The 22,582-nt window shown below is 44.4% G+C and overlaps 1 protein-coding gene across 1 annotated transcript in view; it reads left to right on the top strand.

The window, feature by feature from the left end:
* Positions 1-16,267: 16,267 nt before the first annotated feature.
* The window catches only part of LOC128692706 (serine protease inhibitor 88Ea), a 29,923-nt gene continuing 23,608 nt past the window's right edge, over positions 16,268-22,582 (top strand). Inside the window, exon 1 of the mRNA XM_053782013.2 lies at positions 16,268-16,575. The gene's annotated coding sequence lies outside the window, so the exon portion shown is untranslated. The remainder of the gene's footprint in view (positions 16,576-22,582) is intronic.

The following is a 22,582-nucleotide window of genomic DNA, read 5'->3' as shown; positions in this document are numbered from 1 at the left end:
CCTCTCAGTGTCTATAAGACTCCAATCTTCCAGGTCTTCCAGGTCTTCCAGGTCTTCCATCCAGGGCTCGTCTGGGTGGTGGTTCACGTATCACAAATACATTACTGCCCATAAAAATCACGTTAAATAATAGCTTGAAGAGAGAGGTTCTGGAGGAGAGATCGGCGAGAGAGACCTAATGGGGGGGAGAGAGTATTCACGGTGGGGGGATATAGGAGAGTGGGGTAACTCATGAAGGACGGAAGGGGGGGAGAGAGATATCAGGGAGGGGTGATAAGAGATTCAGTCTCTGAGTACAGTGTGTCACTTCCTGCTTCATTATTGTTGTTTTTCTCCCAGTTCTTAATTATTCGTCTCCTGCCGCAACAGACCGTCGTAGTTGTTCAGAGAATGTGGGTAATTTAACGGCACTCAAGTTTACTCTTGTTATCAAGAGTAAGTTTATTTAGGTAAAGTTACACAAATTATCATACATAGTAACATATGTGTAAATTACCTAGGATAACCCATGAAAGTAAGAAAAAGCAACTTATTTCCATTGAAGTGCTTGACTTATTTCCACTGAAGTCCTTGACTTATTTTCAATGGGGTCCTTAAGTACGATACATGTGCAACAGTTGAGTATCAGTCCTGTTGCACATGTCTTATTCTTCAACTTGTCGGTATTATATACCTCTTTTCAATGTGCAGCTGCAATATCTCTTCCTTTGTCAGTAGACGTGTCACTTGTAGTGAGAAAAACATTATGTTTACAGTGAAACTTTCATTACGACTTTTGGTCCAGAACTGAACTTCATCAGGTAATATAAATTTAGCTGTAAAAATATTGTCTTTCCTACAACCTGCTGACTTACACCATCGTTGACTCGCGTGTCACTCGTGACGGGCACCTGAAGGTGTTAGCCCAGAGAGCGAGATCAACAGATATAACCGGTAAAGGAGGGGAAAAAAAATACACAGATTCACAACAAACACATAAGAAAGACTGGGAGTTGAACTGGGACTGGTGACAGACACTCAGAGGGACTGCCCGTACAGTGAGGTCAGCAGGTATGACTGGTAAAGAAGACTAAATATGCCATTTTCCATTAACGGATCACAAAGAATGATAGCAAAACAAAGTACAACTTTTTTTTTTTAAGGAAAAAAAAAACGTTCAGTATTCGAAGGTATGGTCCAGGAAACTTCATTGTTCTTATCCTCAAAGCAGACATACACTGTTACATTATCTTTAGCAGATGATACACACGAGAAAAAAAGACGAAATTCGCCTTAGTAGAAGACATGAACACACTACAGATATCAAACAAAGGAAACATGTTGCTCAACAGTGAAAAATTCCAAAGAACTCAAAACGATGCAGAAGATGATACATAATACCAACAAGGTGATGAGTAAAACACGTGCAACAGTTGAGTGTCTTTATTGTTGCAACGTTTCACCTACATGGTAGGCTTCTTCAGTTTAATACAGAAGAGCAGTAGTGGCGAGATAAAGATGATGTGATCAGTGTTTGAGGTTGTCAGTCCCTCAGCCTGAAGACGAGTCCTACTTCATAGTCTGGAACAATGCGAAGCTGAAACATGAGAATGGAGTCTTAAATACTGTCGACGGTGAGATGTGGGAGACGTTGCAAGAAACGGGGTCCACTTGTAGACGCAGGAAGGCAAGAATTGTGGAGTATCACCTCCTGCACCGTCTTTGAGACCTTCAACGTCTCACCTTCGTCAGTATATAAGACTCCTTATGCTTTAGCTCGAGTGCAACGCACAAGTGAACTGGCAGCAGTAACGCTCACAGCAAGAGGCATTCTTGAGCTTCCCCAGCGCTCGGGATTTTAAGACCAAAGCTGGGGTGTGGCTCGAAAAGGATCCTGTAGTGCTTGCTGCCTTTGTACCTTCTGACTTCGTATGCTGCTATGCAGCTGCCACACCCTTCAGGCTCAGTATGGGCGGGGTTTGTGGAGGTGGGGAATGGGGCTAGGCCTGGGGACAACTGGTCCCAGAAGACGAGGAGGTTACTTGCACCTCCTTCCATGGCAGACATTGGTCCGAGACGCTCCCTCGAAAGGGAACCAAGGCCGGGTCACCTCTTGGCAAAAGCCTGGGCCGGGCGATTATACCGGCGAATCTAGAATAACATATTGTTCCAGACTATGGAACAAAACTTGTCTACAGGCTGATGGACTGACTGCCTCAGTAATTATTTCGCCAAAGATGATGGACCGATCACATCATTTTTACCTCGCCACAACTCCTGCTATCTCCAGTTTATTCTCTTCCGTATTTGACTGAAGAAACCTACCGTGTAGGCGAAACTTTTCAACAATTAAGACACCCAACATGTGTTTTACCCATTAACTTAAAACGAACACATGAAAGAAAAGGCAGGCAGACTGTTGCCTGCACAGAATTCGGATGTATTTATTAGTAAAGGAAAAAGGATAGATTATGTAAATATGTTTGCCTTGACTGTAGTACGATTGTTTGGGTCTGCAGTTCTCTCTGGAGAGAGTGGCCGTATCTACCGCCATCTAGTGAGGGAATAAATACTCTTGAATTTTCTACGTTTCGTCATCTGTCGTCTTTATTTTTTATTCTTAGGGGTTTCTCTTCTATTCTTCTCACTTTTTCTTTCTTCATTGGAGGCAACTATTATATCCTCATTTTACCTGCTCCTGACCTACAGCACACGTAAACATTTTATTTTGGTGTTGGGATTTTCCTGTATCTTGAATGCTCCAAATAGACTTCCTTACTTCGTTAAGTGATGTCTTATGTTTTGGCTTTAAATTTTATGTATTTTAATATTTCGTTTTTTCCCAGTGTTCAGTTCATGGCTTAGTCCCTGAATCTGAACCTAACCGTATTGAAACTTTTAGATTTTAGAAGCATCTAATAGCTTTCTCTTAACTGAAGAATTAGCTAAGAGGCGTCTGAATGGCCTTTCACCATCTCCAAGTCCGCTTTCACTAACTCACCACTCGACCTTTGTCACATCGGAGCACTCTTGACACTCCAGTTACATTTAATATAGTTTCAAATTCTTATGGAGAACTTTAATAATTATCCTGACTTACTCGTCCCCATAAACATCTCCGCAAATGCGAATTTGTTCCTCTGGTGGAGGAATAATTTTTGTCTTAGCTTTGCTTAGTCCATTTTTTCTTAGTGAGGTTCTTTTAATAAAGGTTGAACAATTTATTTAACCCTTTTTTATTTTCGGTTATATGTTTATTTTTCCATTAATATTTTCCACACGAAAAACAGCAGCTTTGTCCTGACAAGAGGCGACCTTGCCAGGATGTAACTAATTCCTTTGAGTCAAGTCAAACAACCATGGAGGACCTGAGTTGAAGGTCAGGTAGGAAGTCTAGTCTTTTTTTTCAGTAAGTTATTCGTGTACGTTAGACTGCTTTGTGGACCAGGGAATCCTCCAGCATAACCCAATCATTTAGCGCTATGGACGAGTACCCAGTTGCGGGTGAGTGTTTACCTGTTTAGTGTTGGCTATTTGTCCTTCGAGCTGCTCTGGCACCTTGATCGGTGTGAATCCTCTCCTGGATGCTATGCTTGTTAAGTATCTCATTCACTAATAGTGTGGCAACTGTGTCCAACTGATCACGAGTAGCTAATGTCGTGTATACTATCCCAACTGCAGCTATTTTGGCTTGTCCCAATTTAGCTCATAGCCACATAGATGCAGATGCCGTCGTGCATGGCTATAGTCCGACTGCGCATACCAATGACCGACATCCCTCGGCAAAAATTCACAACAGTGAAGAAGGTTCTTAATCTCGAATAAACTTGGCACTCTACGTAATTTTTCATGCCCTGTTGCGCGCACTAGAACGCAACCTCCCTCAGTGTTATGACTGAACATGTGTGTGCACTACCACATAGATTTAGATCTCTTCCCTACTAGCTGCATCCAACACAAGACCGGTGGAAACTAGCCGTCCCAGCTCTCCATTTAAGAACTTCCTGCGATACAACTCTTTTGATATGAGCCAGAGTCCAGGGATAAAATGGGCACTCCCTATATGGATACCTGGGCACCAGATGTCCTCCCCATTAGGGAGACACTTCCCTTAACTCCACAAGAGGAGTCCATGTGCTTCACTTCATATTGATTGTCTCCTTCCAGCAGAGAATCTGTTTTCTTCCTCAGTCTTGACCTGACACTCCTGCTGGTACCTTGTTTAATCTGTTTAATCACTTCCTGGGGTCATTATCTCCGTGGACTCTGCCTCTTTTAGTTTAATACTCAACATTGAACCGCTTTCTAACCAGTCTTACCACACAGGAAACACTTTCCCTTTGAATATAGTCCACCCTGGCTTTTCCTGCCAGTCAGCCCCAGCACTCTGTGTCACCTCATTTGCACGCCTGGATTTATTTACCAGCACCTGGGATTCCCTCGTCACATCGGCCAGATATTCCATGCTCTGGCATAAATCTTCAAAACTTTTGCCTTTTGTTTCATTTTCGGGGCACGTCTGTGGCTTCTTATCCATGTCTTCCATCTACCCGACAGTATCTTTAGTCTGGATTCCTGTCTGAAAACCTGGGGCAACGTAGTTTGTGTGTGTGTGTGTGTGTGTGTGTGTGTGTGTGTGTGTGTGTGTGTGTGTGTGTGTGTGTGTGTGCTTGCCAACTGATGCCTTTTCATTATTTTTATCCTATTTCCCTTAATGAACTAATTTCACCTCTCAAGGTCTGCACTTCCTACATTATTTATATATGTAAAATGTGAGGCAGGTGGGGAGAGTTCATGCATAGTTAATGTGTTGAGCTAATAATCAAGTTGTCACATGACTGCCCGACTCTCTGACGATTGTGAGTATTCATTTCTCTGATTTTTGTGGAAAAGACTTTTATGTACAGTTCAGGACATTTAGAGGAAACGTTTCGCCACAAGTGGCTTCTTCAGTCCTAATAGAGATAAGAACGAGTATACATAGTGGCAGGAGTCAGATGGTGAACAGAGAGAAGGTAACAGTACAACTGTGGTGAGATGGGTTGGGTTAGAGAAGGACCTATCAACATCATGTTACAGCAGTCTCCTGAATGGACAATATTCTGTTGATCAGCAGTTTAGATATAGTGTAACTTCCGGATTTTGGTAGATAGTGTTACTGACATCATGTTCATAGATCCTTCTCAATCCCAACCCATCTCGTCACAATTGCAGCAGTAGTACTACTAGTAGTAGTAAAGCGAGAGCGTTGCCTAGTAGACAACGCTCTCGCCTCAGTGTCAGCGGATCAGTCCCCGGGAAAGGTGGAAACATTGGGCGTGTTTCCTTACACTTGATGTTCCCGTTCACCTAGCAAGTAAGTAGGTACCTGGGTGTTAGTCCACTGATGTGGGTCGCATCCTGGGATGGCAAGATTAAGGACCCCCAATGGAAATAAGACGGACCATCCCTCGATGACGCACTGACTTTCTTGGGTTATACTGGATGGTTAACCCTCCGAGGTTAATAATCAGAAAATCTTATTTTACTACTGTCGCTGCTTACCACCTGACTCCTGCTACTATATGTACTTTCTTAGTTATCTCTATATTAGGACTGAAGTCACTCGTGAAGAAACTTTTCCTATAATATCCTGAACCGTACATAAGCGTCTTTTTTCCGCATCTTGTCGGTATCTCCATACCATTTTTCATTGTTTGCTTATTTTCTTGCAGCCGTTACCGGGCTTAATTTGTGGTACCTTATAATTTTTAAGGTCAGGTCACCTTATTTTCTCTCGCCCGTCTACAAATTACAGCCTTCAGCTGTGTGTTATTCTTCCCCAGCTCAAGTGTATCCAGCTAACTAGCAAAACTTCGAGCGATTGAATGAGCTGCTTTGACATTGGCCCAAAAAAAAAAAAATCGGCTAACGAATCCTCTTCACATCTTATTACTGTTCAAATCAACCCTACGTATGTATAATTCTGCCATTCAGAGAGCATTGTTTCTCTTGTCTTTGTGACCTTATATCTGAGACCTCGACCAACTACGTCACGGTCTTATTAACGGCTCACACAGATCTGCGCCTGTCTTCTACTACGCTACAAAACTCTGCGGCCCAATCTTTGGACCCATCATGTACCTCTGTAATAGTCTGAATACTGCCGTTCATAATAAAAATATTAAAAAAACATGTTGACTTGTGCTTATCATTAGAGCTCCGGCCTATTCAACCACCAGTTTGTAGATGTGTCATCCATCTGTGACTGAATCTTCTGCTTTTATCTTTTGTGGCGATTGTTTGTCACATTGGACCATAGTGGACCAGTGCTAGACTACAGTACCATGGGCTGCTCAAATACCTCTTCTTGGAGGTACCTCCATGTATTTTTTTTTGTCTTAGCCTTTACTCATTTGTTTTACTATTTGATTGATTTAGCTAGATAATGTTTCAAATTTGAGCAGGTTTTATAATTTTTTTTGTTTAATTTTCCGGTTGGTCTTATATTCGGTGTTTTAGTTTCCTTCTCTTTTCATAAAATGGAATGAACCGTTGCCAAAATTGAGGTTAATTATCCTTCTCCTACAACAATATTAACATTCCTCTTGTTAACCCCTGGTAGGACCAGGTGGGTTAACTGTGGCATCAAGGTTCAGATCTGTCACAGGAGTATCTTCCATGGCATTATCCCCTGTTAGGTAAAAGGACACAGATGCATCTAATGTGACATTTTTAGTAACGTTTCGCTCTCCAGGAGCTTTGTCAAGCTGAAACGCTGCAACAATAAAATGTCACATTAGTTGCATCTGTTCTTCTATTTAATAATTTGTCGGTAATTCTACCATTATTGCTTAATATCAATTGTATTAGCGCCCAGTTGGCGTTGCCTGGCGACGTTTTCTCAATATTGCATGGTGATATTCCCTGCAGACGTTTGTGATGTTCCCTGCAGACGTTTGTGATGTTCCCTGCAGATATTACCTAGCGTAGATACGTTGTCGTCCCTCCACACCATCGTGACACTTTACTACTACCCTCCCCCTCTCTCCCAGGTACTTTCTGTGCTATCTTATCAACAACAGTTGAAAGCTCTTTCTCAGCATTTCCACTAAATGTTAGAAACAGCACCAAATATCTGGGGATAAAGATAAACTCCAGATTTTTTCTGTGATTTAATAATTCGCTTAGTGGGAAGCCTTTGGGAGGAGGGAGGGATGTTGACTGAAGGTCTGGGGGAATTCAGTCCTTCCTTGGCGCTACCACTGCTTCAATATCTTCATAAAAATTACCCTGACAACACTCCTCCAGCACTTCAAGCCATAAACCACATGTCTCAACTCGATGTAACTCACACAAACTCTGATGTTCAAGCCTCCAGCACTCAAAACCTCCTTTATAACTCCTCTAATCAATCCTTGGGTAACTAACTCCCTACTCTACGTCTTCAAGGGTGATGGACTGATTACATCGTCTTCACATCTCTACTGCTCCTGCCTGTTTTCTGTACTCGACTGAAGAAGCCTACTGTGTAGGCGTAACATTTCTTACTTACCAACCTGTCGGTATTGTATACCATTTTGATATTCAAATGGATATCTCGTTTGTAGCTGAAGCTAGCTAATAACTTACTAAATTCCTCTTTACATTCCTTTAGAACCTTTGAAAATAGCACTTTTATCTTGCATTTTAAAATTCTTCTATTTAAAATACATAGGGGCTACAAACTCTGAGTGACAGTTATTAAGATAACGGGTTATATTAAGGCCCGGTGACTTGCTTGGCTTCAGTTTATCCACTTGTTTGAAGATCATGTCACGAGTAACTTCATACCTTATAATTTATTTTCGTCATTGAGATGGTCGATGTTGAATGTGTGGGTACTAATTAGGAGACGACCAGATGTGTATATCACAGGAGTTTGTGGGTACCTCAGAAGACATAAGTGAGCTCAGACTATCTGTTAAAATATATTTACCGCAACATGTTCAGGTATGTAGTGTTGCCAGCAAACTGATTAAAATAAATACAGGGAACGTCATCCTTAATCTTAAAACTAACCAGATGACAGGTAAAGAAAACTGGAATGTCGCTGGGTGAATTAAGGCAGCTTCAATTTTTAAGACCATTGATAAAGTTCCTCAAGGTAATATCTTAAACAGTATGCAAAAGTTAGGGTTGAAGTCTTGGTGATTTACAAAGTACTGTCTCTGCAGCAGTTAACGGTATCGGTCTGCAGTGCAGGATCAACAGTAACTTATGTCAGGAGAGCTTGTCGGAGGAGGTAAAATAGGACCAGAGAAGCAGTCTATGACGAACCTTGCGTTTAGTGGCTGATGTGATGGTTAACCAGGAGGATCTGGGAAACTGAACGATCTATGGCAAATATCTGGGCTTCAGAGGTGAATAATGTTGTGTTCCAAGGTTTATATGCATTCATGGGAAATTATAACTCGATTCTAATTGCTTTAATTTGTTAAAGGAGAATGATTAGACTAAATCCTTAAATCGCAGCCAAGCCAAGAGATTTCTCAGGGAGGTGTCACCGTATATAGACAAAACAGCATTAATTTCCAGCGATGGAGAGTAGCAAGAGTATTCCACTGAATCCAGTAGTGGCTGCTGCCACGGCCCGCCATAGAGCCCAGTACGATCTAACTCTCACACCATACACCCCATACCTCCCCTTAATGGGTCGTTTTGTCAGTGGCTCCCAGACCTTGGGTCGGGACTCAAATTAAGGTAGCAGGGATGCTCCCAAGGGTCGCGAGAAGTTCTGGATTTATTTCTACGTAATTATGGGTACATGAAGTCTGTAAATTGAGTAAATGAATGAGCGATTGAACAATGTTTGTGAGGGAGGGGGGGGGGAAGTGCAGTCTGCATTATGATTAAATGTCTGAGCAATGTTTGGTGTTTGAGTTTTAAGGTTTGATTATTGATTTATTAACTTTATTGTACAACTGTTTATTTTTAGCTCTCAGTCAATTTTCTGATCAATTTCATATAAATCTAATTTACTTTCTTTTCTTGTCTGAAGTTTAATTGAAAATGAATCATCGCAAAATATAGTACAAACCTGAGATTTTGAAAAACGATTTACCTGAGCTGAGAGAAAAAGTTGGGAGTGTCAGAGCCATCTATGTTCAGTGATTGCAAATACTCGACAACAAATTTCGTCGAAAAAATCCACTGAGATAGAATAAAAAAAAAAGTGAAGTTAAGTCTGATAAATGCTCCCTCGAGCATCTCTCTCTAGTTTCTCTGGAGAAAACTTCCTTGTTGTTCTCTGAAGTGAGAGAGTATTGAGAGATGCAAAACTCTTCATATCATTAAAGAACTGGTGAAGGCGACGGCGGCGGCGGCGGCAGCGGCGGCGGCAGCAGCAGCAGCAGCAGCAGTAGTAGTAGTAATAATAATAATTGTGAAAGCTGTTAGTGTAGCAGTCTCTACCTAGACGGCGGCATCAGCACCACTTTTCAACAGCAGCATCAATAGTCGAATTGACTAAATGTTAGAATATTTTTGGGAAAAAGGCTGTGGCGCAAAAAAAAAAAAAGTTTTTATTGCAGATGATTTAATCCGTGAATATTTTTTTTTACTGTCTCTTTACTATCATTATCAAATAACATTTTCATGAAAAGTTGTAAAAATAACATTTTAACATTTTAAATTTTATTTTACCTTACGTCTGATTAAAAAGTTTTTGCAATGTTTTAGTTATTTAAATTAATTCAATGAAGTTAATCTAACAATGAATATAAGTATAAGTATTGGGTAGTTAAAACTGCATGTGTCTGGTCACCGCTGAAAAAGTTTGAGGAAAGACTGTTTTATGCCAAGAGAGTTTCTCTGAAGAATAAACTAACAACAAGAAGACTGGGTTTTCCATCAAGTGGGATGAACAAGAAGAGAGTTGCACAAGAAGTTGAGAACCAGTCATTGAGACTAAACCTTTTTGTGTACTTGTCTCGCACGTCAGATGTGACCAGTTTAAGATGGAAACTTCACGAGTTGAAGCAATCTTATAGCTACTTCCTATTTTTCACTTTAAATATATTATTATTATAATAACTAAGAGCTAAACCCTTACGGGCCATATAGCGCTGCCACTTTAATTACAACTATTCTTGTCTGATAGTTCGTAACTGAGAAATAACCTGCTTTATTACTGTGGAATTTTGTAAAAAAAAAAAAAAAAAAGACTTAGTCCTTCAAAAATTTCCTTTTGTTTACAGTTTTAATATCTAGTAAGATAATGGAATTACTAAATATGGAGGCCTGAAATTCTTATCTTTAGTGATTAATTTAAGCACTGGTCAGCTGATCTAGAAAACCAGAGGTTGCAGGGTTAATTTGTTATACTTGCTGATAAAAACTTGTAAAATGGAGCAGAAACATTAGATTGTCTGTTGGGCCACCAGTGATACGCAGTTTTATGCCAATGGTCAACGCACATCTGAAAAGAGATAGATGACACCGGACGAGGAGAAGTTGTATTGAGGTATGAATTATTTAAATTGCGGCCATAGTTAATAACTGCACACGCTTCGTCTAGCACTGGAGAGTCTCAGAAAGGTGTTCGCTTGGCACTGATGCCACACAAAAGGGTGGACATGATACTGAGAAAAGTCATGAATAGTTTTTACATATGTATTTATGATGGGTTGGGATAGGTTAAGTAGATAAGGAGTTTTTTAACTGTAGTTTTAAAAGTGCTGAGTCAGTGGTTCTGGAGATTTGACAAACTTTAGTTGAGGGAGAAGCTATGATGGTTAATGATGGTGTCTATAATGGAGGTAAATGGTATAAAATACAGATGGGAAAAAAAACAAAGAATGCAGTATACAGGATCGCATTATAATGCATTTGTGTTTATTTTCCCATGGTGTCCACAACTTGAGACAAAAGTGAAATCTGAAACGACGATAATTTTGAGATGAAGAAAGTGAATGTCATTCAGGCTGTTCTCTACAGTAGCTGGGACAGGCTGTTCTCTACAGTAGCTGGGACAGGCTGTTCACTACAGTAGCTGGGGCAGGCTGTTCACTACAGTAGCTGGGGCAGGTTGTTCCCTACAGTAGCTGGGACAGGCTGTTCACTACAGTAGCTGGGGCAGGTTGTTCACTACAGTAGCTGGGACAGGTTGTTCACTACAGTAGCTGGGGCAGGTTGTTCACTACAGTAGCTGGGGCAGGTTGTTCACTACAGTAGCTGGGACAGGCTGTTCACTACAGTAGCTGGGGCAGGTTGTTCACTACAGTAGCTGGGACAGGCTGTTCACTACAGTAGCTGGGGCAGGTTGTTCACTACAGTAGCTGGGACAGGCTGTTCACTACAGTAGCTGGGGCAGGTTGTTCACTACAGTAGCTGGGACAGGCTGTTCCCTACAGTAGCTGGGACAGGCTGTTCACTACAGTAGCTGGGGCAGGTTGTTCACTACAGTAGCTGGGACAGGCTGTTCACTACAGTAGCTGGGACAGGCTGTTCACTACAGTAGCTGGTGCAGGCTGTTCACTACAGTAGCTGGGACAGGCTGTTCACTACAGTAGCTGAGACAGGCTGTTCACTACAGTAGCTGGGACAGGCTGTTCACTACAGTAGCTGGGACAGGCTGTTCACTACAGTAGCTGGGACAGGCTGTTCTCTACAGTAGCTGGGACAGACTGTTCTTTTCAGTAGCTGGGACAGGCTGTTCACTACAGTAGCTGGGACAGGCTGTTCACTACAGTAGCTGAAGCAGGTTGTTCACTACAGTAGCTGGGGCAGGCTGTTCACTACAGTAGCTGGGGCAGGCTGTTCACTACAGTAGCTGGGGCAGGTTGTTCACTACAGTAGCTGGGACAGGATGTTCACTACAGTAGCTGGGACAGGCTGTTCACTACAGTAGCTGGGACAGGCTGTTCACTACAGTAGCTGGGGCAGGTTGTTCACTACAGTAGCTGGGGTAGGTTGTTCACTACAGTAGCTGGGGCAGGTTGTTCACTACAGTAGCTGGGGCAGGTTGTTCACTACAGTAGCTGGGGCAGGTTGTTCACTACAGTAGCTGGGACAGGCTGTTCACTACAGTAGCTGGGGCAGGTTGTTCACTACAGTAGCTGGGACAGGCTGTTCACTACAGTAGCTGGGACAGGCTGTTCACTACAGTAGCTGGGACAGGCTGTTCACTACAGTAGCTGGGGCAGGTTGTTCACTACAGTAGCTGGGGCAGGCTGTTCACTACAGTAGCTGGGGCAGGTTGTTCACTACAGTAGCTGGGACAGGCTGTTCACTACAGTAGCTGGGACAGGCTGTTCACTACAGTAGCTGGGGCAGGTTGTTCACTACAGTAGCTGGGACAGACTGTTCACTACAGTAGCTGGGACAGGCTGTTCACTACAGTAGATGGGGCAGGCTGTTCACTACAGTAGCTGGGACAGGTTGTTCACTACAGTAGCTGGAACAGGTTGTTCACTACAGTAGCTGGGACAGGCTGTTCACTACAGTAGATGGGGCAGGCTGTTCACTACAGTAGCTGGGACAGGTTGTTCACTACAGTAGCTGGAACAGGTTGTTCACTACAGTAGCTGGGACAGGCTGTTCACTACAGTAGCTGGAACAGGCTGCTCACTATAGAAGCTGGGACAGGCTGTTCACTACAGTAGCTGGGACAGGCTGTTCACTACAGAAGCTGGGCCAGGCAGTTCACTACAGTAGCTGGGGCAGGCTGTTCACTACAGAAGCTGGTGCAGGCTGTTCACTACAGTAGCTGGAACAGGTTGTTCACTACAATAGTTGGGGTAGGCTATTCACTAGAGTAGCTGGGGAAGGCTGTTCACTACAGTGTCTGGGTACATGTTGGCCAGGCTGTTCACTACAGTAGCTGGATGCAGGCTGGAGGTAGGCTGTTCACTACAGTAGCTGGGACAGGCTGTTCACTACAGTAGCTGGGACAGGTTGTTCACTACAGTAGCTGGGGCAGGTTGTTCACTACAGTAGCTGGGGCAGACTGTTCACTACAGTAGCTGGGACAGGCTGTTCACTACAGTAGCTGGGGCAGACTGTTCACTACAGTAGCTGGGACAGGGTGTTCACTACAGTAGCTGGGACAGGCTGTTCACTACAGTAGCTGGGGCAGACTGTTCACTACAGTAGCTGGGACAGGCTGTTCACTACAGTAGCTGGGACAGGCTGTTCACTACAGTAGCTGGGGCAGACTGTTCACTACAGTAGCTGGGACAGGCTGTTCACTACAGTAGCTGGGACAGGCTGTTCACTACAGTAGCTGGGGCAGGTTGTTCACTACAGTAGCTGGGACAGGTTGTTCACTACAGTAGCTGGGGCAGGTTGTTCACTACAGTAGCTGGGGCAGGTTGTTCACTACAGTAGCTGGGACAGGTTGTTCACTGCAGTAGCTGGGACAGGTTGTTCACTACAGTACCTGGGGCAGGTTGTTCACTACAGTAGCTGGGACAGGTTGTTCACTACAGTAGCTGGGACAGGCTGTTCACTACAGTAGCTGGGACAGGCTGTTCACTACAGTAGCTGGGGCAGGTTGTTCACTACAGTAGCTGGGACAGGCTGTTCACTACAGTAGCTGGGACAGGCTGTTCACTACAGTAGCTGGGGCAGACTGTTCACTACAGTAGCTGGGACAGGCTGTTCACTACAGTAGCTGGGACAGGCTGTTCACTACAGTAGCTGGGGCAGACTGTTCACTACAGTAGCTGGGACAGGCTGTTCACTACAGTAGCTGGGGCAGACTGTTCACTACAGTAGCTGGGACAGGCTTTTCACTACAGTAGCTGGGACAGGCTGTTCACTACAGTAGCTGGGGCAGGTTGTTCACTACAGTAGCTGGGACAGGCTGTTCACTACAGTAGCTGGGGCAGGTTGTTCACTACAGTAGCTGGGACAGGCTGTTCACTACAGTAGCTGGGCCAGGTTGTTCACTACAGTAGCTGGGGCAGACTGTTCACTACAGTAGCTGGGGCAGGTTGTTCACTACAGTAGCTGGGCCAGGTTGTTCACTACAGTAGCTGGGGCAGACTGTTCACTACAGTAGCTGGGACAGGCTGTTCACTACAGTAGCTGGGGCAGGTTGTTCACTACAGTAGCTGGGACAGGTTGTTCACTCCAGTAGCTGGGACAGGCTGTTCACTACAGTAGCTGGGACAGACTGTTCACTACAGTAGCTGGGGCAGACTGTTCACTACAGTAGCTGGGACAGGCTGTTCACTACAGTAGCTGGGACAGGCTGTTCACTACAGTAGCTGGGACAGGCTGTTCACTACAGTAGCTGGGACAGGCTGTTCACTACAGTAGCTGGGACAGGCTGTTCACTACAGTAGCTGGGACAGGCTGTTCACTACAGTAGCTGGGACAGGCTGTTCACTACAGTAGCTGGGACAGGCTGTTCACTACAGTAGCTGGGACAGGCTGTTCACTACAGTAGCTGGGACAGGCTGTTCACTACAGTAGCTGGGACAGGCTGTTCACTACAGTAGATGGTACAGGCTGTTCACTACGGTAGCTGGGACAGGCTGTTCACTACAGTAGCTGGGACAGGCTGTTCACTACAGTAGCTGGGACAGGCTGTTCACTACAGTAGCTGGGACAGGTTGTTCACTACAGTAGCTGGGACAGGCTGTTCACTACAGTAGCTGGGACAGGCTGTTCACTACAGTAGCTGGGACAGGCTGTTCACTACAGTAGCTGGGACAGGTTGTTCACTACAGTAGCTGGGACAGGTTGTTCACTACAGTAGCTGGAACAGGCTGCTCACTACAGAAGCTGGGACAGGCTGTTCACTACAGTAGCTGGAACAGGCTGCTCACTACAGAAGCTGGGACAGGCTGTTCACTACAGTAGCTGGGACAGGCTGTTCACTACAGAAGCTGGGGCAGGCTGTTCACTACAGTAGCTGGGACAGGCTGTTCACTACAGTAGCTGGAACAGGCTGCTCACTACAGAAGCTGGGACAGGCAGTTCACTACAGTAGCTGGGGCAGGCTGTTCACTACAGAAGCTGGGGCAGGCTGTTCACTACAGTAGCTGGAACAGGCTGTTCACTACAGTAGCTGGGGCAGGCTGTTCACTACAGTAGCTGGGACAGGCTGTTGACCACAGAAGCTGGGGCAGGCAGTTCACTACAGTAGCTGGGGCAGGCTGTTCACTAAAGAAGCTGGGGCAGGTTGTTCACTACAGTAGCTGGGACAGGCTGTTCACCACAGAAACTGGGGCAGGCAGTTCACTACAGTAGCTGGGGCAGGCTGTTCACTACAGAAGCTGGGGCAGGCTGTTCACTACAGTAGCTGGAACAGGCTGTTCACTACAAAAACTGGGACAGGTTGTTCACTACAGTAGCTGGGGAAGGCTGTTCACTACAGTGTCTGGGTACATGTTGGGCAGGCTGTTCACTACAGTAGCTGGATGCAGGCTGGAGGTAGGCTGTTCACTACAGTATCTGGGTACAGGCTGGGGCAGGATGTTTACTACGGTATCTGAGTACAGGCTGGGGCAGGCTGTTCACTACAGTATCTGGGTACAGGCTGAAGACAGATTGTTCACTACAGTAGCTGGATACAGGCTGGAAGCAGGCTGTTCACTACAGTAGCGGATACAGGCTCAGGCAGATTGTTCACAGTATCTTGATACAGGTTGGCGGCAGGTTATTCACTGAAAGATCTGAATACAGGCTGGGGGCAGGTTGTTCACTATCCTTCTGGTCTGGTATTGATCATCACGACCTCTGGGATTTCCCACACAACGCACTGCCTCGCTCGATAATTTTCATTCTTATTCATCCCGATTTTTCCAGTTTAATCAGTAAGTAAAACGAGAATAATTGTCTGCGGTTGACCAGGACCTGCGAAAGTTGCGCCACTTAGCTCTCTGTGGGCGTGCAGACACAAGCCGCAGTCTGCCATAACGGTTGTTCATATCCTGTACACCTAGGTTCTCTACACATATGCTGCTATGTATGATAATTCTATGTAACTGTATTGTGTATACCTGAATAAATTTACTTACTTACTTACTTACTTAATTGCTTGACTGTTCAATAAGAACACAAGGTTTTATCCCCCCCTAGCTTCAATACGTATACAAACTTCCCTCCCTGGGGGTTCAATTCGCTATTTAATGTTTATATTTTAAGGCTGCAGCCCCTGCAGGAGGTTCTCGTTCTTACGTTGTTTGAAGTGAGCGATGCGGAGAGGAATAAGGTTTGCGTGGTTGTGGACGGGATGGGGTGGGGGGATGTGGTGGGGGTTGTTACCAGGCTGGTTCTCTGGGTGAATGTGGGGGAATGATGAGGAGGGAGTCAAACAGCTTGTAGCAGTAGACTGCGTCGGAGGCGCACACCTCACTCTCACTCGCTCCACATATTATCGCTTTACATGTGCCAAGGATTGTGATTTTTTTTTTTTTAGCTATTCCGTAATATCGATGAAATTTTGTCTTGATTGTTGATTTGTCGTTCAGTTCTCGCTGCATCATGTAAGTATCGCGTTCTCAGGAGCCTGTTAAGGTATTTGGTTCTTCAGTGTTGGAGCTGAAGGCCGCTTGAAGGTGCACCACAACCTCAGGAACTTTGTGTTCTCCACCTTCTCTACTAGCACGAGACTTTAAATCCCAGGTAAGATTATGTTCTGCTGAAAGATAATGATGTTCATTGGCATGAAGGCTGCATGTTTCTGCTGTGTGTGGCTGTATGTTTCTGCTGTGAGTGGCTGTATGTTTCTGCTGTGTGTGGCTGTATGTTTCTGCTGTGAGTGGCTGCATGTTTCTGCTGTGAGTGGCTGCATGTTTCTGCTGTGAGTGGCTGCATGTTTCTGCTGTGAGTGGCTGCATGTTTCTGCTGTGAGTGGCTGCATGTTTCTGCTGTGAGTGGCTGCATGTTTCTGCTGTGAGTGGCTGCATGTTTCTGCTGTGAGTGGCTGCATGTTTCTGCTGTGAGTGGCTGCATGTTTCTGCTGTGAGTGGCTGCATGTTTCTGCTGTGAGTGGCTGCATGTTTCTGCTGAGAGTGGCTGCATGTTTCTGCTGAGAGTGGCTGCATGTTTCTGCTGAGAGTGGCTGCATGTTTCTGCTGTTTAAGTTACAGACGGTTTATTACCGCTTATAATTATGTATAATGTTCCACATATTCTAACATCTTTATTTTTTAATCGTATACAATAAGGAATTCTTCAGAAATGTTCAGATGCATAAATTTTGAGCAGATTTTAACTTTGATATTTTAGTACCCCTTAAGGTATACTAAAAAGTACAAAACAAATTCTGGCCACAAAATAGAGCGAAACACCAACGTCAAAGACCTGGGAGTGATCATGTCGGAGGATCTCACCTTCAAGGACCATAACATTGTATCAATCGCATCTGCTAGAAAAATGACAGGATGGATAATGAGAACCTTCAAAACTAGGGAGGCCAAGCCCATGATGACACTCTTCAGGTCACTTGTTCTATCTAGGCTGGAATATTGCTGCACACTAACAGCACCTTTCAAGGCAGGTGAAATTGCCGACCTAGAAAATGTACAGAGAACTTTCACGGCGCGCATAACGGAGATAAAACACCTCAATTACTGGGAGAGCTTGAGGTTCCTAAACCTGTATTCCCTGGAACGCAGGAGGGAGAGATACATGATTATATACACCTGGAAAATCCTAGAGGGACTAGTACCGAACTTGCACACGAAAATCACTCGCTACGAAAGCAAAAGACTTGGCAGACGATGCACCATCCCCCCAATGAAAAGCAGGGGTGTCACTAGCACGTTAAGAGACCATACAATAAGTGTCAGGGGCCCGAGACTGTTCAACTGCCTCCCAGCACACATAAGGGGGATTACCAACAGACCCCTGGCAGTCTTCAAGCTGGCACTGGACAAGCACCTAAAGTCAGTTCCTGATCAGCCGGGCTGTGGCTCGTACGTTGGTTTGCGTGCAGCCAGCAGCAACAGCCTGGTTGATCAGGCTCTGATCCACCAGGAGGCCTGGTCACAGACCGGGCCGCGGGGGCGTTGACCCCCGGAACTCTCTCCAGATAAACTCCAGGTAAACTACCCATAATGGCTATCCTCTGTCCGGTGGGTTTATTTAGGTTAAACTCCAGTCCTGGCATAGCACACCACTCCGTAAAACCGGGAATTAGCATTCCAATGCAACAGGATTTTTTTTTTATAGTAAAAGAAAATTTAAAAACTACATATCAGAGGTAAGTCTTTAATTTGATGGATTTATTATGCATCCCATCACTGTCCAGTGGGCGGAAGTCAAGGAGAGGACTGTTTTGAATAAGATTTAAGATGAGGAACAAACACAGTGAACTACCTGACAAACCTGGTGACAAAAGCTAGGGATCCTTAACCTAACCTTGTCAAAACCTGTGTAAAAAAAATTGATAGGCTATGAACTACGGTACTGAAGTAAAAGCTTAAAATGAATATTAAAAAAAATTACTTCTAAAGGCAGTAAGTGGAATGAATGAGGAGAAAAACAATATACAATGTTAAAAGTGGATATTATGGCTCTTTGGAGCCCTGCGATCTGCAAAGAATAGATAAAAACTAAGCCGTGATGAGAGAAGCTGTGACACGACCTCTACAAATACAAATGAGTACATCAATCAGCTGTATCAATGCTAAGTGATCAACAACGTCATTAACTTGGAAATGTTGTCTAGTTAAGACCACAGTCATTGTTTTCGTCTCCTGGATCAACGCAAACCAGTAATAATTACTTTCAAGAATCACCTGAAGAATTTTCCTACCTCCCCCCCCCCCAAGCTTGCGCCACGATAATTAATATTAGAGTCAATTAATAAAAACAAGAACGAAGAAAAGGCTTCCTCCCCTTAGCCTTTTTTCCCCGGGTGATCAAATAAAATTTTTCCTGTTTGGTTTACTCCAGCTCAAGATTTACCAATCCTTGTACTTTATTTCCTTCTTAGTTACATTATCCAACCCAAGGATACTCTAATTCTTTGAAATAAGTTCATTAGTACATTGAAAAGCTCTTTATTCCTCTTTATTCAGGATTTTTATATTTGTAATCACGCGTTTTATTGTGATTTTTTTTCCCGTGTATAATCTGGGTTTTAAGCTCAGTAATACAGAAATGGATTATTTCCCCTTGTACCACCACCATTAGCACTACCACCACCATTACCACCACCATTAGCACTACCACCACCATTAGCACTACCACCACCATTAGCACTACCACCACCATTAGCACTACCACCACCATTAGCACTACCACCACCATTAGCACTACCACCACCACCATTACCACTACCATTACCACTACTACCACCATTACCACTACCATTACCACTACTACCACCATTACCACCACCATTACCACTACCATTACCACTACCACCACCATTACCACTACCATTACCACTACCACCACCATTACCACTACCATTACCACTACCACCACCATTAGCACTACCACCACCATTATCACCACCATTAGCACTACCACCACCATTACCACTACCACCACCACCATTACCACTACCACTACTACCACCATTACCACTACCATTACCACTACTACCACCATTACCACTACCATTACCACTACTACCACCATTACCACTACCATTACCACTACCACCATTACCACTACTACCACCATTACCACCACCATTACCACCACCATTACCACCACCATTAGCACTACCACCACCATTACCACCACCATTAGCACTACCACCACCATTACCACTACCATTACCACTACTACCACCATTACCACTACCATTACCACTACTACCACCATTACCACTACCATTACCACTACTACCACCATTACCACTACCATTACCACTACTACCACCATTACCACTACCACCATTACCACTACCATTACCACTACTACCACCATTACCACTACCACCACCCTGACCTTCACCCAGGCAGGACCCAGAGAACTATTTACCGGGATTCCCCACACTAGCTCACCCACTCAAACATTATTGTGGCTTTTTTTTCTCTTGTGAGGTAGATGGGAGGGGGAGGAAGAGTGGAGAGGGGAGAGAAGGGGGGCATAGAGGGAGACAAGAAAGGGAGGGAAGGAAAGAGGGAAGAAATTGAGGGGAGGGGAAAGAGGAGGGGAAGGATGGGAAAGAAAGGTGGGAAGAGGGGGAAAGAAGAGGAGAGGGGAAGATAGTGGAGGGATTGATGGAGGGAGGTATGGAAGGATTCATGGTGTGAGATGGAATGAATGGAGGGATTGAAGACTGGTAGTAAACGGTGAAATCAGGGGCTACTACAGTAAAAAGTTCCGTCCTTCCAGGCACAGTACTCACCCCACTTCCTTTCATTCTCATCTCTGACATAGCAACATTAATCGTAGCAGTGTAATACCTTACCTGGAGGGTATTGCGGGGATCAACGCCTCCGCGGCCCGGTCCATGACCAGGCCTCCCGGTGGATCAGGGCCTGATCAACGAGGCAGTTACTGCTGGCCGCACGCAATCCAACGTACGAACCACAGTCCGGCTGATCCGGCACCGACTTTAGGTACCTGTCCCGCTCCCTCTTGAAGACAACCAGGGGTCTACTGGTAATGCCCTTTATTGCTGATGGGAGGCTGTTGAACAGTCTTGGGCCCCGGACACTTATTGCGTTTTCTTAGTGTACCAAGGACGCCTCTACTTTTCACTGGGGGTATGTTGCATCGCCTGCCAAGTCTTTTGCTTTCGTATGGAGTGATTTCTGTGTGCATATTAGGGACCAGTCACTCCAGAATCTTCCAGGCGTAGATTATGATGATCTCTCGCCTGCGCTCAAGTAAGTGCAGGTCAAGTGCTTCCAGGCGCTCCCAGTAGTTAAGGTGTTTGATGGAACTTATACGTGCAGTACAGGTTCTCTGTACATTCTCTAGCTCTGCAATTTCACCTGCCCTGAATGGGGATGTTAATGTACAGCAGTATTCCAGCCTAGAGAGAATAAGTGATTTTAAAAGGATCATCATTGCCTTAGCATCTCTTGTCTTGAATGTTCTCATTATCCATCCTATCAGTTTCCTAGCAGATGTGATAGTGGCGTTGTTGTGGTCCTTGAAGGTGAGGTCTTCGGACATTACCACACCCAGGTCCTTCACATTACTTTTCCGCTCTATTATGTGTTTAAAGTTTGTAGTATACTCAGTCCTAGTTATTATTTCCTCCAGTTTTCCATAACGGAGTAGTTGGAATTTGTCTTCATTGAACATCATATTGTTCTCTGATGCCCATTGGAAAACTTGGTTTATATCTTATTGGAGCTTTGCCGTGTTCTCAATGGATGACACACTCATGCAGATCCTAGTATCGTCTGCTAAGGATGATACAGTGCTATGGTTTACATCTCTGTCTGATATGAGAATGAGGAACAGGATAGGTGCAAGTACTGTGCCTTGTTGGACAGAGCTCTTCACTATGGCAGCATCTGATTTAACTGTTTGCCACTACTCTGTGTGCGATTGGTTAGAAAGTTAAAGATCCAGCTGCCTACTTTGCCAGCTATCCCTTTACCACGCATTTTGTGTGCTATTACACCATGGCCGCACTTGTCAAAGGCTGTTGCAAAATCTGTGTATACTACATCTGCATTCTGTTTGTTTTCCAGTGCATCTAAGACCATATCATAGTGGTCTAGCAGTTGCGAACGGCAGGAGCGACCTTCTCTGAAACCATGTTGCCCTAGGCTGTGCAATTTTTGGGAGTCCAGGTAGTTTGCTATCCTGCTATATCTGTTGTTTTTAGTGACTGTGGAATCTCGCCTGTGTCTAAGCTCCTTCTCCACAGCATACTTAGGGCCCGTGAAAGGGGTTTCTTGCAGTTCTTAATGAACACCTAGTCCCACGAGTCTGGGCCTGGGGCTGAGTGCATGGGCATGTCGCCGATGGCTTTCAAAGTGTAGTGGAGTTAGGGTTATGTCAGAAATTTGGCATAAATTGGCAGGGTTTTGAGGCTCGGTCATGGAAAAAAAATTTATTTGTCTATCTTTAGACTGGTTAGTGGCTCGTTAAACAGTCATATTGAGATTAATTTTTATGAAGGTGGCATTCATAGAAAAAAGCTAGCGTCCACGCTAATATTAGTCATCCAGTGGGCAACTGACAACACTGATATTCGATGAAGATAAATTTCAGTTGATAATTTACGGAAGAAAGGAGGAAATAAAAAAAGAAATCGGAGTAAGACAAACATTAATCACTCAATACAACGTTAGTCAAATGTAAGAGGTCTGGGAGTTGGAAGATCTAGCGTTAAGGAGCGCAACAATTTTATTCAAGCTACAAGAAAAATGATAGGATGGATAACTAGAGCCTTCAAAACAAGAGATGCCAAACCAATGATGTTCTTTGGGTCACTCGTTATCTCTAAGCTGGAGTATTGCTATGTACTATAGATCCTCAATCAAGGCAGGAGAAATTGCTGAGCTGGAAAATTTACAGCTCTTATAATCTGTCAAGCACATAAATTACCGGGAGCACTTGCAGTCCCTTGAACTGTAATACTTAGAATAGAGGAGAGAAAGATACATAATCTACACTTGATACTGGAAGAATTGGTCTCAAACCTGCACACTGAAATTACTACTCAAGAACTCAAAAGGCTTGGCGGTTGGTGCTGGATACC

Source organism: Cherax quadricarinatus, chromosome 30, assembly GCF_038502225.1.
Source record: "Cherax quadricarinatus isolate ZL_2023a chromosome 30, ASM3850222v1, whole genome shotgun sequence".
Classification (NCBI taxonomy): domain Eukaryota; kingdom Metazoa; phylum Arthropoda; class Malacostraca; order Decapoda; family Parastacidae; genus Cherax; species Cherax quadricarinatus.
The sequence above is the reverse complement of the archived record's forward strand: the minus strand, read 5'-3'. Positions and strand labels throughout refer to the sequence as shown.